Source organism: Apus apus, chromosome Z (assembly GCF_020740795.1).
Source record: "Apus apus isolate bApuApu2 chromosome Z, bApuApu2.pri.cur, whole genome shotgun sequence".
Classification (NCBI taxonomy): domain Eukaryota; kingdom Metazoa; phylum Chordata; class Aves; order Apodiformes; family Apodidae; genus Apus; species Apus apus.
The window spans coordinates 50,721,817-50,738,388 of record NC_067312.1 but is presented as its reverse complement, the minus strand read 5'-3'; the positions used below and the strand labels follow the sequence as shown (position 1 = coordinate 50,738,388).

The following is a 16,572-nucleotide window of genomic DNA, read 5'->3' as shown; positions in this document are numbered from 1 at the left end:
TTTCTACATAAACATAACCAGACACAGCCTGACTACAGTTTAAAGGACCTTTTATTACTACATGCAGGCTTAATATTCCATGTTCTTAACAGATTTTTTGTTTCTTATGGAGGAGTCATGCATAGATTGCCACTGGCCTCAGGCTGGCTCTACCGGTTCTTCCTAGGGAAATAATAAAACTTGGCATCAGCTGTTGCTCTCAAGAGCTGCTTTTTTTTTTTTTTTTTTTTTTTTTAAAAAAAAACAACACACACACACAAAACCGAGAAAAAAAATAAGAAAAAGTCTTAAAAGCTACTGCCAACCTTGCACTTTAAGAACAAAGACACAGGAGCAAAACTCCTGAACAGTTGGTATCTTCAGGGAATATAATCCCTAACAGAACCATAAGGCTTCCAAGTACATCCGGTACTTTGGATCACTAAAAATTAAATACTCCTCTCTAACCCTCCTTGACAAAACAAAAAACTAACTTATGCTTAGACTCTGCATTAGTAATTTTCTTACATTCAGTACTGAAAAAAAATATTAGGACATTGCAAAAGACATAATTTCAGCATTTAAGTCTTCCTGAAAAAAAATGAGCAGGAAATCCGGTTGTTATTCCTACGGTATTTCACTCTACTTCAAGTTTAGTTGAAGTACATTTTACAGCTGATTGAGTAATAAACGAAGTTCGTAGTTTTCCAATTGGAGAAATAACTTTCCTCGTATTTTTAAAGCCAGGCTTGCTCAATTTTAATTTCTACTTTTCCTATAAAAATCTCAGCTAACCCAGCCTCTGAGAAGACCATGTTTTTCGTCTCCCATGACATCCTCATGAATACGTTAGGATGTGTGGGTTAGATAAGTGGACTGAGAGGTGGTTGAGTGACAGAGCTCAGAGGGTAATGATCAATGGAGCAGGGTTGAGTTGGAGGCCTGTAGCCAGTGGTGTCTCCTAGGGGTCATTACTTGGTCTGGTCTTGTTCAACATATTCATCAATGTCTTGGGCAAGGGGACAGTGTGTATCCTTAGTACCTGACACTCCAGAGGGCTGTGCTGTCATCCAGTGTGACCTGGACAGGCTGGAGAGCTGGGCAGAGGAACCTAATGAGGTTCAACAAGGACAAATATAAGGTCCAGAACCTAGGGAGGAATAACCCCAGGCACCAGTACAGGCTGGGTTCTGATCTGCTGGAGAGCAGCTCTGTGCTGGAAGACCTGGGAGTCCTGGTGACCAACAGGCTGACCATGAGCCAGCAGTGTGTTCTTGTGGCCAAGAAGGCCTATGGCATCCTGGGGTGCATCAAAAAAGTGTGGTCAGCACCTAGAGGGAGGTCATCCTCTCCCTCCACTCTGCCCTGGTGAGGCCACATCTGGAATACTGCAGCCAATTCTGGGCCCCCCAGGTCATGAAGGACAAGAAACTACTGCAAAGAGTCCAGCACAGGGCCACAAATATGATTAAGGGGAGTGGAGCATCTACCATACAAATAAAGGCCGAGAGAGCTGAGTTTGCTGAGCCTGGAGGAGACTGAGCAGGGGATCTCATCAATGATCTGAAGGGTGGGTGCCAGGAGAATGGGACCAGACTCATTCCAGTGGTGTCCAGAGACAGGACAAGGGGCAGTGGTCACAAACTGGAACACAAGAGGTTCAACCTAAACATGAGGAAAAACTTCTTTACTGTAAGGAGTTTATAGAGCACTGGAACAGGCTGCGCAGAGCAGTTGTGGAGTCTCTGTCTCTGGAGACACTCAAAACCCAGCAGGATGCCTGTGCAACCTGCTCTAGGTGAATCTGCTCTGTCAGGGGGGCTGGACAAGATCAGCTCCAGAAGTGCCTCCTAAACCCTAACATAGTGATTCTGTGGGATTCAGTGATCACCCCAGTGATCACTTCACAGAATTGTCAGAGTTGGAAGGCACCTTTAAACATAATCTAGTCAAACCCCCTCACTAAAGCAGGATCCCGTAGAGCACATTACTCAGGGCTGCATCCAGGCAGGTTCTGAATATCTACAGAGAAGTGGACTCCACAACCTCCTAAGGCAGCCTGTTCCAATGCTCTGTCACCCTCATAGTAAAAAAGGAGGAAGTCAGAACTGTCAAACAGAAGCCACTGCTACTACATGGCTTAGGAAAGATAGAAATTCTAGGAACAGAATTTTTTTTTTTTCCCCCTACATAAGCATAACCAGACACAGCCCAAATACACTTAAAAGCATCTTTTATTACTACATGCAGGCTTAACATTCCACTTCCTTAACATTTTTTTTTTCGTTTCTTATGGAGGAGTCTTGCACAGATTGCCACTGGTCTCAGGCTGGCTCTAGCAATTCTTCGTGTAGCACACAGCTCTTTTACAGAAGCATAGTCAAATAGAATTGTTTTAGTTGGAAAAGACCCTTGAGATTATTAAGTCCAACTGTTAAGCTAACACTGCCAAGCCTACCGCATGTCCCTAAGTACCATATGTATCTACCTGTATTTTAAATCAGTGGGTAATGTAGAACACTTTTGAGCTATTAAAATTATACTTACACGCTATAGTTTGAGAACTAGTATTTAGAAAGGAAATGGAAAATTTGTAACATTCATTCATTTCATACTTTTCAGTAAGATCCCTCTAGATCCCAGAGACTGATACAAAGTTACAAATATCAGCTTTCCCCTCATGCATTTGGAGAATGTCCTGGTTTGAGCCAGGATGAAGCCAGTTTTCCTTTTTACTGTTTTTTTTTTCTTCAGCGAGCTTTCTTTTAACTAGCAATATTCTGTTCTAGTTAGGCTGATAATACAGTGGAATGTTTTTCTACCTGCTGGGGCTTCAAGGTCGCACCTTCACTCTGCTGGCTCAGACACTACGGGGAGATCTGTGACCCCCCCGTAGGAGGCTGAGTTAGACAGCAAAACTGGCCAGAGGTATTCCATTCCATGTATCTACGTAAGCTCAGAGGAAGGTCAGAGAGCACAGAAGACAACTTCCTCCCTGCTTCTTCTTCCCTTCTCTTCTGTCCATGGCCGGCATCTGGGGAGGACTCCATCCATCCAGCACCGTCGACCACCAGGCTCGAGCTCTCCTGACCCTCATCACTCTCTGCTTTCTCCAGCAGCAGCTGCGGGATTTCTCGGGACTGTTCCAGCTCAGGGGAGTGTGGTGGGAGTTGCTGGGGGTGGGGGGAGGCGAGAGGCTCTTGCACATACCTGAACACATCTGTATATAATTGTATATATTTTCTTATATCATTAGTGTTTAATTAAAGCTGTGTAGTTTAGTTTTCAATCCAGCCTAGTCCTTTTTTCTCTCTCTCCTTCCCTACTTGGGTGAGAGGGGATCGAGAGCGTTGTTGTCGGATCCGAGTCAAACGGTGACAGAGAAACAGCAAAAGCTAAAATCTTCAAATTTAAGTTATATAGAGTCTATCTGCAAAACAATCTCTTCACCCATCCATGCAAGATTTCAGATCCTAAATACAAGCTGGTGCCCCAGTACTAACACTTTATAGCTGGTAGGAAACAACAAGTTTTGTAGTAGTAACTCATGCACACATATTTCTGTGTATTATACGACCATTTAAGAGAACAGTAGGCCAATAATAAAGACAAGATTTAGTAATTTTATGTTGAAAAGCAAGTAGCAGCACTTTTATTAGGTCCATTACTCACTGTGGATTACATATGCATTTCTCTTCCCAGTCTATATTTTTCTTCTACAGTAGTTTGTACAGTATTATCAATTTCTAGCACAATGAAAAAAAGAAATTAAAAAAGCACAACAAAATTGTTTATCCCTCAAAAGCCTGAATACAAAAGACTCATTAACAGGTGCCAAATGTCACCCTGATTCTCCCTGAAACTTCTCCATAATCTTTATCTCTTTCAAGTTTTATTGAATATTATTTATAGTTCTTGCCTGGAAATATCACTGTGAAGCACTATGTTTCAGCACCCTCCACTTCACCATGCTGGGTGCATCAGTGAAACAACAAAAACAAGAACACAGACATGGAAAAGATATTTGCACTCTTTTTGTGTCCTGGAACGTAAGAGGTTCCTCCTGCACAATGAGGTTTTAATGAGACATAACTGCACAAGGTTTTGTGCACATCCTTTACTGGTTTTCTACTGCAGTCTACCCTTCCTTCACCACTGCTTTGCTTTCCTATGTTTGACCAACTAGTCTGTTCAACAGTGAGCTGCTGCTCCTAAAAAAATATCTCTAGCATTTTTTTGTTTTCACCGAGTACTTTGCAAAGTATTCAACAGGAACACCACTATCTCTGTAGTGTAATATTGTGACCCTTTCTAATTCATAAGACAACCAGTAATTTCTTCAGTTTGACTTGAAACTTCCTCACAGTATCACACCCAAAAAACAAATATGGAAGAGTACAGACCCCTCCTGGACACGCTGGCAGCCACACACTGCGTTTCATAAGCCACTCACACGAAATTTCTGCTTTGCTTTTGTTGATGAGAACACAGTCCTCAGGCTGACCTCACTCTCAATGATTAAATTCTAATTTCTGCTCTGAAGTCATCCTGTTGAGCTTATTTTTCAACAGAAAGTCTGCTTCATTTTGAGACAAGGCTGAAGAACAGAACTGCACACAAAATTACTGTCACTCACCTTGTGAAGGAAGTGGCAGGACAGCTGGGCAATCAGAACTTCGTAACTTTTTCTTACATGCCCTTCTTAGGCTCAGAGCCCTTCACCACAACCATCTCTGTAAGCTTCTGGACTTCCAGCAAACCACACTACAACTCTGTAAGAAATGTTCATAGCATTAAACATGGCCATTATTGTTTTCATTTTTCCTCTTTTAATAACTGTCAGATTCATAATTTAAAAGACTAAGGCATAAAATCTACCATGTAATTGCTCAACCATACCATTTTAACATATTTTTTTTGTTCTTGCAAAAAACAGTGAGAAGAAAGGTAAATAACCAGCTTCTTAAACAGTCTGAGCAAGAATTACTGTTTGCCGTTTTTGACACCACATTCATTCGGGACAGGAATGAATGGGCAACACAAAGGCAAAAATTCAAGTATTAGAATTTACCACCTCTGCAAAATTAAATGAATGGCACACGAAAATGATGAATTAATCAACAGGCAAACACTTAAAATTCACAAATAAATAATGTTTTATACAGAATAAGCATTTAGTAAGAAAAACCAAGGACACCTTGTTCTTGAGACAACGCGTGGCCATGTTGGTGCTTGCTTAAAGGGCCATCCAGAGACTTCCACTGCTTTCATCTGAAAGAAAAGGGAGCACACACCTTCATCTGGAGGAGTGACTGAATACATGAACAGTATAAGAAGCCTAAGAAGACATACTCGAAATAATTGCCTGATTTCAAAGGCCAGGCAGCAGACACTACGTCCTCCATCCTGAAAAAAGAAAAAAAGCCTCACTCATCCCTATCACACACTTTGAGTCCCACTCATCCTTTCGACAATACTGGAAAAGTATTCCTTTCAAATAGGTGGTCCTTCTGTCGAGAAATAGGGTGCACTTACGACTACGCAGTGCTGGCAGCATGGCAGAAGACTGCCCACAAGAGCTCAACATAAACCAACTACATAAACGAACTAGAAAACTCGCTCTTCTAAAAGGTGAGCTTTCGGAGAGTTCTCACAAACAGCAATGAGAAGAGTTACACAAAAACCTCCAAAACCTAAAACTCCAGAAGATGAAGGGCCAGCGATTCACTCGGTGCTTTGTTTCACGGAGACAAGAGAACGAGACGGGGGAGGGAAGGCCCTTCATGTGCTACAAGTAGTAAAGCTGTTCCCCTCAGAACCCGTCGCTCCAGCCCCAGGCCCTGCCAGCCCTCCTGCCCACCGCAGCCCCGCACCAGGAGGGCAGCACCACCGCCCGCCCACCGCAGCCCCGCACCGCCAGGGCAGCACCACCGCCCGCCCACCGCAGCCCCGCACCGCCAGGGCAGCACCACCTTCTCGGAAGCGTTTCAAGGCGTCGCCGCCACCTCCACCGCTACCCGACGAGATGCGGGACGGCTCGGCTGAGCCCGGCCCCATCGCTGCCACCTGCGGGCTCCGGCCACAGCCCTCCAGCCCCAGCACCTGCCCAAGGGCCCAGCGCCACAGGAGGGGCGAACCAATGTTCTCTCACCCGGACGAGTACACCCACACGCCGCCCGCCAGCTCCTCCCGCAGCACAGAGGTCGCGTAGCCCTGTTCCACAAAGGTCAGGCTGTGACCCCGCTTGTCAGGCAGGCGGGTTCCCGAGAACGCGGCCCCGCCAGCCCCGAACCGGCCTGTTACGCGAACGCGGCGGCAGCATCACCCCGGGAAGGGGCGGGACCCCCACCCGCAGGCGCGGTGTGCTGGGGCAGGAGCGGGCTGCGGTGCGGGGGGGCTGCGGGTGTTGGTGCTGCGGCAGGACATGTACCTGTGTGACTGTTCTGCGGCGAAACATGTACCTGTGTGACTGTTCTGCGGAGGGGGTGCCGTGTTTTGCCAGCTAGCGGAGCACTCTGTGGGGCTTTCACCAGTGTGGCTTGCCCAAGCTGGGCCTCTAGTGGTACAATTAATCGTAGAGTCATAGAACTATTCAGGTTGGAAAAGACCCTTGGGATCACCAAGTCCAACCATCATCCCTACTCTACAAAGTTCTCCCCTAAACCATATCCACCAACACCACATCCAAACAACCCTTAAACACATCCAGGGATGGTGACTCAACCACCTCCTTGGGCAGCCTATTCCAGTGTCTGACCACTCTTTCTGTGAAAAAAATTTTTCCTAATGTCCAGTCTCAACCTCCCCTGTTGCAGCTTGAAGCCCTTCCCTCTTGTTCTGTCGCTAATTACCTGTGAGAAGAGACCAGCACCAAGGTCTCTACAATGACCTTTCAGGTAGTTGTAGAGACTGAAGAGGTCTCCTCTCAGCCTCTTCTTCCTCAAAATAAACATTCCCAGCTCCTTCAAGCAGTCTTCATCAGATTTTTTTCCCTAGGCCCTTCACCAGCTTCATTGTCCTCCTCTGCACTTGCTCCAGCACCTTGCTATTGAAACAAAGAAAGTTCACCCAACAGTCTAAGTACTGCTAAGTCAGTATTCTTTATTCATGGCGCTGGATGCACAGGGGATAGCTCCTCCAAAAATGTGCGCCTTACAGGGTAAGGTGAGAGATACATATACAGCCACTACTTCATTATGTGTAGTATTTCTAAGGAACAGTTTGCATATTCATTAGTTTCCCAAGAAATCATTTACATAAGTGTCTGCCCACTATCGCATGCATGTTAAGTCCATTTGGGTCTCCTGGGGGTCATTTACTTCATCCTTGAGTCTTCCTCACAGGAACTTCTGGCTGAGTTCTGTCTCTTCTCCCGTTTATCTCTGCTGGCTCTACAGTGGAATTGGTTACAGGAGGCATCCCTAGCTGCAGATGAATGTCTTCTTTCTTCTTCAAGGACCCGTGTATTTCTTCCCTAAAACTACAGATAAGCTCATACAAAAGGCTTTCACAACTCACTAGCAGTAGGCTCAGCTGAGAGATTTACACCCTACAAGCAGTTAACTATTTGAAGTCAGAGTTTGGTTAATGCTCTGTTCAGTATCTCTCATGAATTGAGGTGCCCAAAACTGGACACAACACTCCAGGTGTGGCCTCACCAGTGCTGAGCACAGGGGGACAATCACCTCTCTGCTTCTGCTGGTCACACTAGTTCTAAGACAAGCCAGGAAGCCTTTGTCTTTCTTGATCACCTGGGCACACTGCTGGCTCATATTCAGCCGCTTGTCAATTAGAACCCCCAGGTCCTTTCCTGCCAGACACTTTGCAGCCACACTTCCCCAAGCCTGCTGCCACATTGAATGTTTTTTGCCCGTGAAGCACTCAGTCCATTAAGCTTCCTTGCTGCAGGGATGGGATCCTCCGGGGCAGCACCTTCTGGAGACTAAGGAGGTGAAAGGAGATCCTCATACTCAGAGACCACATTATATTCCCTTCTGCATATGCTGGGTTTGCGTTTTCGCAGTAGCTCTTATGTGAAAGGTGATGAGGTTCATAGTGAGGCAAGAGCACATAAACATCCTGCTTTTGTATATTACTACTTTGCGATCATACTGGTAGTGACCTGCTGTTTGCTCCTGAGTTGAGAAGTGCATGCAAAGTACCTAAATTCGGTTCAGGTAGGCAAATCTGAAATGGCCCTGAACATTTAACACTGGAATGCACACAGAGGCTCAGTTCTGCCTTCATATTTTCCAGGTTTGTTGACGCAGCAAGTGGAGGTGCTACATATTATGTTGGAAAGACTTCAGAAGGTTGGAATAGAGAAGTTATACACACTACAAGGATAAATTGGGACCATGTCTGGAGGAAAAGAATGAGGCTAGTACTAGCTGTAGAGGAACCTTAGACCCATACAGCTCTTTTAACTCCCTTTTTTGCTCTGCTTCTTATGGCTGCTGTGGCTACTTCCTTCTTCTAGCTCCTTCTTACGTGACAGCAGCAGAGACAGTGATTATTATGTCTGGTGTCCAGAATTGCAAAATCACTTCTGCATGACAGCCTGATGTGTGACATCTTAGCAAAATTGCAGAAAGTCATTAAAGGGCTACAAAATGCCCAAGTGTTACAGAAGGGGCATGAATTATTGTAGCCTTGATAGCTGTGGAGAAAAGAGAAATAAGAAAAAGGTAAGGGGCAAACAAATGTCACCATTAACAGCTTTTGGAGAAGTGTACAGACTTGGAGGAGAGCAGGATTCTTCCTTCAGTATTTTAGGCTCATTTTCCTTTGCAGAAATTAGTTTGTTTTGTTTTGTTTTTAAATTTCATTATGCTTAGGCATATCTCTAAATCAGACAGAGTGTATCAGTGCTCTGTTTATAGCAAAACTAACAAATATTGTTAACATTAATTTTAAGCAGATTCATTTTCAGTAGCTTTGGCTTGTCACTCAAGTTCTGTTTTCCAGATAAAGAAGGCTGCCTGAGGGATTGCCTCAAGCTTAATCTGTGCGTGCATAAAGGTCATAATTTTAAGTAAGGTGGTCCTTAAGTTACAAAAGTAGCTGGTCTTGTAGAGGACACTGATCAGATTTTTGCTGATAGTCAAGCAAGGAAATCAGAGGAGATCTGTTTGCTGTGTTGCTAATACAATAAATCAGGTGTTGATTTGAAGCTCAGTGTCAGCTGCCTGGACAGAAAGTTAAGTTAAATTGACTTAGTTCAGATTTTGATTATGTAAGTGAACAGTATAGTGAAGAAAAAACCTTTAATGTTCATGACAATTATTATTTATTCCTGGTAATACAGTGGAGCTTGAACAGAATCACAGTCAGAATGGTTTGTGCTGGAAGGGGCCATAAAGATCATCGATGTCTAACCTTCTGCCATCATCATGAGTACCTTCCACTAGACCACGTTGATCAAAGCCCCATCCAGCCTGGCCTTTAACACTTCCAGGGACAGGACATCTGCCGCTCCTCCTGGCAACCTCTGCCACTGTCTCATCACCCTCACAGGAAAGAATTTCTTCCTAATACCCAATCTAAATCTACTGTCTTTCAGTTTGAAACTGTTCCCCCCATCCTATCACTAAATTCCCTGTAAAAAGTCTCTCCCCAGCTTTTCTGTAGCCCCTTCAGGTACTGGAAGGCAGCTATTAGGTATCTTCAGGGCCTTCTCTTCACCAGCCTGAACAGCCCTAACTCTCCCAGCCTTTGTAAGAGGGGTGCATCGGTCCTCTTATCAACTTTGTGGCCTTCTTCTGGACTCTTCCAACAGCTCCATGTCCTTCTTGTGTTGCGGGGTCCAGAACTGGACACAATACTCCAGGTGGGGTCTCATGAGAGAGGAGCAGAGGGGTGAGAACCACCTCTCTCAACAATGCTTCTTTTGCTGGCCATGCTTCTTTTGATGCAGCCCAGGACACAGTTGGCTTTCTGGGCTGCAAGTGCACATTGCCAGCTCATGTTTAGCTTCTCATCAACCAGCCCTCCCCAAGTCCTTCTTCTCTGGGCTGCTCTCAATCCATTTGTCCCCCTCTATTGATACCTGGGATTGCCCAGATGCAGGTATAGGACCTTGCACATGGCCTTGTTGAACTTCAGGAGATTCATATGGGCCCACCTCTCAAGCCCGTCAGGGTCCCTCTGAATTGCATGCCTTTCCTCAAACTTACCAGCTTGATGTCATCTGCAAACTTGCTGATACAGATACTGTAAATAAATAGGGACCAAACTGATTTTCATATGACTGACATATTTTAAGGACATTGGTCATAAATCTTCTGGTTCCTCTCCTTACTGAAAAGCTTACAAGACAGTAAAAATAATTAAAAAAAATTATGAAGGTTGTGATTCTGCATTGCTGGGTTATTATTATTATTTATTTTTAATCTGTTTGATTTAATCATATCAGGCTAGGGTTTTTCTGGAAGTGGCAATATAATTCAAAAAGGAATGACTTAATGTCAGGCACTTCTGTGGCCTTTATTCTAGATGATCACAGTGAATCTGAATTCCTAATCTCTGAATCTGTCAGTATTTTATTTGTTATAACTGTCCTCATGAAACCAGTTCATACTAAATTGAAGACATAATTAACAATAATTTTTAGTTACCTTGTGGATATCAATATAATCATGAAATGTTGCTGCCACGTTTAGGTATTTAGGAGCTTTAACGGAAGGTGCTTGTAAATTGTGTTTGGCAGGTTAAGATATTACTATCCCAGCAGTCTGCCTTGTTGGTCTGCTACTGGTTACTTACTGTACATGTTGCATTGTTAAGACAGGTGAATTAGCTGCTCTGTCACAAAGCCCTTTTGTAGCTTTCAAGGCCTCTTACAGTGGATCTGAGGTAAACCACTGACTTGCAGCAAGCAGTGGCTGAGGTATTTGACACCGTCTCCCACAGCATCCTTGTAGATAAGTTGATCAAGTATGGGTTTGATGATCAGGCAGTGAGGTGGATCAAGAACTGGTTGAAAGGAAGAAGTCAGAGAGTTGTAGTCAATGGGGCAGAATCTAGTTGGAGGCCTGTGACTAGTGGAGTCCCTCAGGGGTCGGTACTGGGACCGGTGTTGTTCAACATCTTCATCAATGACCTGGATGAGGGTACAGAATGTACCCTCACCAAATTTGCTGATGACACCAAGCTGGGAGGAGTGGCTGACACACCAGAAGGCTGTGCTGCCATTCAGAGAGACCTAGACAGGCTGGAGACTTGGGCGGGAAAAAAACTGATGAAGTTCAACAAGAGCAAGTGTAGAGTTTTGCATTTGGGGAAGGAAAACGCCATGCACCAGTACAGGTTGGGGGCTGACCTGCTGGAGAGCAGTGTAGGTGAAAGGGACGTGGGGGTCCTGGTAGACAGGAGGATGACCATGAGCCAGCAGTGTGCACTTGTGGCTAAGAAGGCCAATGGCATCCTGGGGTGTATTAGAAAGGGTGTGGTTAGTCGGTCAAGAGAGGTTCTCCTCCCCCTCTATTCTGCATTGGTGAGGCCGCATCTGGAATATTGTGTCCAGTTCTGGGACCCTCAGTTCAAGAAGGACAGGGAACTGCTGGAAAGAGTCCAGCACAGAGCCACAAAGATGATGAAGGGAGTGGAACATCTGCCTTATGAGGAAAGGCTGAGGGAGCTGGGTCTCTTTAGCTTGGAGAAAAGGAGACTGAGGGGTGACCTCATCAATGTTTACAAATATGTAAGGGGTGAGTGTCAGGAAGATGGAGTTAAGCTTTTTTCAGTGATGACCAGTGATAGGACAAGGAGTAATGGATGAAAATTGGAGCATAGGAGGTTTAAGGTGAATATCTGAAAAAATTTTTTTACTGTGAGAGTGACAGAGCACTGGAACAGGCTGCCCAGAGAGGCTGTGGAGTCTCCTTCGCTGGAGACATTCAAAACCCGCCTGGACACGTTCCTGTGTGATGTGCTCTAGGTGACCCTGCTCTGGCAGGGGGGTTGGACTAGATGATCTTTCGAGGTCCCTTCCAACTCCTAGGATTCTGTGATTCTATGATTCTATTCCAGTCTGTCAGTTTAGGCATGGGGCACAAGGGGAGAACTGGACCCTGCAATAATTAAGACAGAAAAGCTTAGTTACCTAGTGAAGGACTTGCGACTTGAGACATTCTCCCTTTTTGACTTACAAGTTAATAGTGAGATATTATTTTCTGTTTGTTTTCATAAAGATGCTATTAATGATTTAATCACTGAAATTATTTTGCTTTGTGTCAGTTGGTGATACTTTTAAAGCTGGCTTCAGCCATATTTGTCAAAGGGCTAGAGAAGTACTGAGTTCTTGAAAGTTTTGTGCCGAATCATCTGGCTAGCCAATGATCTGCTAAGTGTCACATGCACTACTTGTCTCCTCTGCCAAATGGAGAAGCATGGGAGGCAACAATGATAATGTCTACACGCACTGATGTATGCTTCTCCATAATTTTCTTCTAAATCCATAAAACTGGCTTCTCAGTGACACTGCAGTCTTCTGGCAGCAAGGTGCCCATGTCTCTAAGTGTGAACAGGAGCTCTTTCTCCCAGCTCCACTGCATGTTCAGAATCCAGCACTGAAATTAATCTTAACAGCTACCTAAACGGAGGTTTTCCCTTTCTGCTTAAATATTGTTGAGCACTTCCTGAGCATGCATAAAAGGCCTCTTCTTATCAATGAAGTATTTCATCAGACCTACAAATATTTCTGACAAGTAAGCACTGAAAGAGCTTATTTAACCTTTTGGTGGCATTGACTTAAGTCAGTACTGCACAGCAGCAATGATCTCTTCATTCAATCTTATTACCTGTTTTCAAAGTATAATTCGACAGCTGGCAACTGACATTCTCAGATGAGGGCTTTCTCCACCCCTGGAAATATCAAATTATGTTAGTTTCTTAAAAATTTACCACCAAATGCAAGGGAGAGTGAAGTTAATAATCTGACCCAATTCAATATTCAGCCTCACTCTGCAAGGACAGTGCTGTCTAAACACTTCTGGCTCCTCATCTCTTTCAGTAGTCATTGATTTCCTGAGACACCAATAAGCAGTCAAAGTCTAAATTTGTAATAAATATCTTGTTTTGTTCAACTCTGTCTGGGTTCATCCTTAGATTTCCTGAGTGAATTCCAGCACTTACCTGTAAGGGTATAATTCCCTGTTGTGCTTTCTTTAGCATGAAAACCAGTTCCTGCCCTTCCTGGCTTGTGGCCTCCTGTTCTTGTTCCCAGCATCAATTAACTGTTCCATGAGTTTTTTCAGTGCCAATATTTGTGGCAGCATGCCACAAAACAGGTCACTGGAATTATCAGGACTCCTAAAACAAATTATTTGGCTTCAGGCACAATTAACATGTTCAAAAGAAGAAAATAAACAAAACTTTAGTAGAGCAAAGAAAGGTTAGAATTTAACATAGGTACTTTATTTTGGGATGTGTGTTGCACAGAAAGCTGTCGGATCCACCTATTCTCTTCTTTCTTTTCCTCATATAAGGTGCTGCTGTATATACAATATTTTAGTGAAGTTAAAGGAAATCCTAACATAGGCTGATAAAGAAAGAATCTTGAGGGAACACTGTGAGTAGAAGCTGAAATATTTCTGAAGTGCTTTGTAAGCAGTCAGTGTGATAGTGCTTCTGCCCCCTTGTCATGAGTGATTTGGAGCACTTTCAATGCCAGGCTTCCTGCATGCCCGGACTGAATTCCCACCAAAGTTGCAGGCTGGTGTGATTTCCTTAGCTTTTTGTCCGCTTCATTTATCTACAACTTTTTTTCCCGAAACCCACCAGAGGTCAGTGTAATGCTAGGAATGCCGAAGAGTACAGCGAGGACAACGCTGCCACGCTAATAGCTAGGATCATAGGAATTACTTGAGTGCAGCAGTGATCTGTCTAGCAGGGTACCTTCACTTTTGTCAGTACCGCTTGAATTAGGGGAAGTGTATGAAGCTGGCAACACGTCAATGTGAAGTTTTCATCTGTAGATGGTGAGACTGTCAGAGGTTGACTGAACTCCAGAAACATGAAGTTCAAGAGGTCTTAATGTAACTTATTCTGGAGACCCAAAAAATGGCCAAGTCTTACTAAGCTCTCTGACTACATGGCTCCTTGTGCTAACACAGGTCACAGTGCATTTGCAGTTTGAATGAGAATATAGTTTGTGAGATACTCAGTTTCTCATATTGTTTTTCAGTTCTATGTTCTTTATCATGAGGCAGGATGAACAAGTTCCCAGGGATTGTGCCTTCATTATTTTACATGTTATAAACAGTTTTACCAGTTTTCCATGGAAGAGAAGCACTCCTGTCTTTTAGGCTATTTCATTATTCATATTATGTGTACCTGAATGTGTTAGTTCAGGTAAATTATTCTTACTATCCTGTCTCCCATTCATTAACAGGCTTCAATATTTTCCTTCTTTATCCTAACAGTACCTGTTCATTGAATAAAGGTCTTCACTGGGCTACAATGTCGTGTCAGTTTCCTTCAGGACTGATAATAGTAATTGCAAACATTTTAAGATTCCTAGCCATAGAGTTTTTTTCTCCTAAGTACTTTACTTTTGATTTGTTGTTACTGAATTAGTTTGCTATTGTATTTGCCCATTCGGCTGACTTGTGCAGGTTCTTCTGAAGTTCCTCTCAGCTTCTGCTGGTTACCTGAATAACTAACTATGTTGAATTATAAAACCCAGTAAAATACTGGCACTTAGAATCATAGAATCATAGAATCTTCCTGGTTGGAAGGGATCTTGAAGATTATCAAGTCCAACCATAACCTAAATCCCCCTACCATAACCTAATCTACCCATTCAGTGCTTAAATCATGTCACTAAACACTATATCTACATTTCTTTTATATACTTCCAGGGATGGTGACTCCACCATCTCCCTGGGCAGCCTGTTCCACTGTCCAACCACTCTTTGGGTAAAGAAATTCTTTCTAATATACAGTCTAAACCTCCTCTGGCGCAGCTTCAGGCCATTTCCTCTTGTCCTGTCATTATTCACTTGAGAGAAGAAGCCAGTGAGGTCTCCCCTCTCCTCTTCTTCAAACTAAACAATCCCAGTTCCTTCAGCCTCTCCTCATTGGGCTTATTCTCCAGACCTTTCACCAGCTTGGCAGCTCTCCTCTGGACGTGCACCTCGACATCCTTGTAGTGAGGGGCCCAGAACTGCACACAGCGCTCAAGGTGTGGTCTCACCAGTGCTGAGTACAGGGGCAGGATCACCTCTCTACTCCTGCTGGCCACACTATTCCTGATGCAGGCCAGGATGCTGTTGGCCTCCTTGGCCACCTGGGCACACTGCTGGCTCATGTTAAGTTGGATGTCAACCAGCACCCCCAGGCCCTTCTCCACCACGGAGTTTTCCAGCCACTCATCCCCAAGCCTGTACCTTTGCATGGGGTTGTTTTGACCGAAGTGCAGGACCTGGCACTTGCCCTTGTTGAACCTCATGCAATTGGCCTTGGCCCATCTATCCAGTCTGTCCAGGTCTTTAAGAATTCTATCAAGTGTGTGGTGTTTTTTTTTCTCTTTTGGAAATCTCTGTAGCCACCCTGTATCACAAGTTTTCATCTGATGGATTACATTTGGAGCTTGTTTCCTCAGAGTGGAGCATTTTTCTTTCCTCTTCTGTTTCACTATGCAGAAGGCAATAGACTAGGTTATCCTGACAGAAAAAACGATTTTGAGCAAGTGTCTTTTTCTTCCTGTAATAAGAATCCACCAATTGACTTTTCCTTGATACTTCTAGGATTGGAAGTTTGGTAGAGACAAGTACAAGAAGTACCTGAGCCAGTCTTGGTCAAATCAATTAGTAAACCATATTTTCAGACACTGAATATACCCAAAAGAGGACTCATTTACTATTGTTTGCATTTGGGTGCCAGTGCCAACTCACAGACTGCTCCCTTAAATGCACTTTTAGGCTAACATGTTTCCACAGGGAGATATAAATAATTCTTACACTTACTGAAAATGCCACGGAAAGTCAGTTTGGGAATTGTAGCATATATCTATTTACTCTTAAGAAAAAAACTTGTAACTGGTGCACAAAAATGGTGGGTTAATCCCTGACATGGAGAGTCCACAATTCTGCTCAGCGGCCTGGTGTGAACTGCTTAGCTGCTCTGTGGACCTGGCAGAGAAACCAGCCTCAGCTGCTGCTTTTGACAATGCAGCCTTTGTGAAGCCAAAGGATTGTTAGTTTTTGTGTAGGAGGACTGATTCATTTTACAGCCATTTTGTGTGTATATTGGCACTGTCTTGCTCTGTATATGGTACATGAACTACACTTGTTTTGGAAAAGTTAACTCTATTTCCTGATACATTCACACGTTCTACAAATAGCTTATATTATGTGTAAACATGCACCCGCTCATGGTGCAAGCATTGTCATGGCTTTGAACTGTTTATTTGCAGCTGAGAAGCTCAGTCAAGGTGGGCAATGAGTAAACGTAATAACTGTTTGTTTCTCAAAAGTACAACTGTGTAGTAGTGGTGGTGCTGACAGCTTCTGAGGGTGATTTGTGAAAGTAGTTTTCTTCTTCTCTCAGAAGTTCAGTTTTAATTCTGCACTTCATGTGCTAGCGGTGAGT

The 16,572-nt window shown here is 43.9% G+C and overlaps 1 non-coding gene across 1 annotated transcript; it reads right to left on the bottom strand.

Annotated features, from left to right (window-relative positions):
* Nucleotides 1-4,894: 4,894 nt before the first annotated feature.
* LOC127396109 (small nucleolar RNA SNORA13) lies at nt 4,895-5,027 on the bottom strand. The gene has a single exon (XR_007891909.1). It is a non-coding gene; the product is annotated as a small nucleolar RNA SNORA13 (small nucleolar RNA).
* Nucleotides 5,028-16,572: the final 11,545 nt, after the last annotated feature.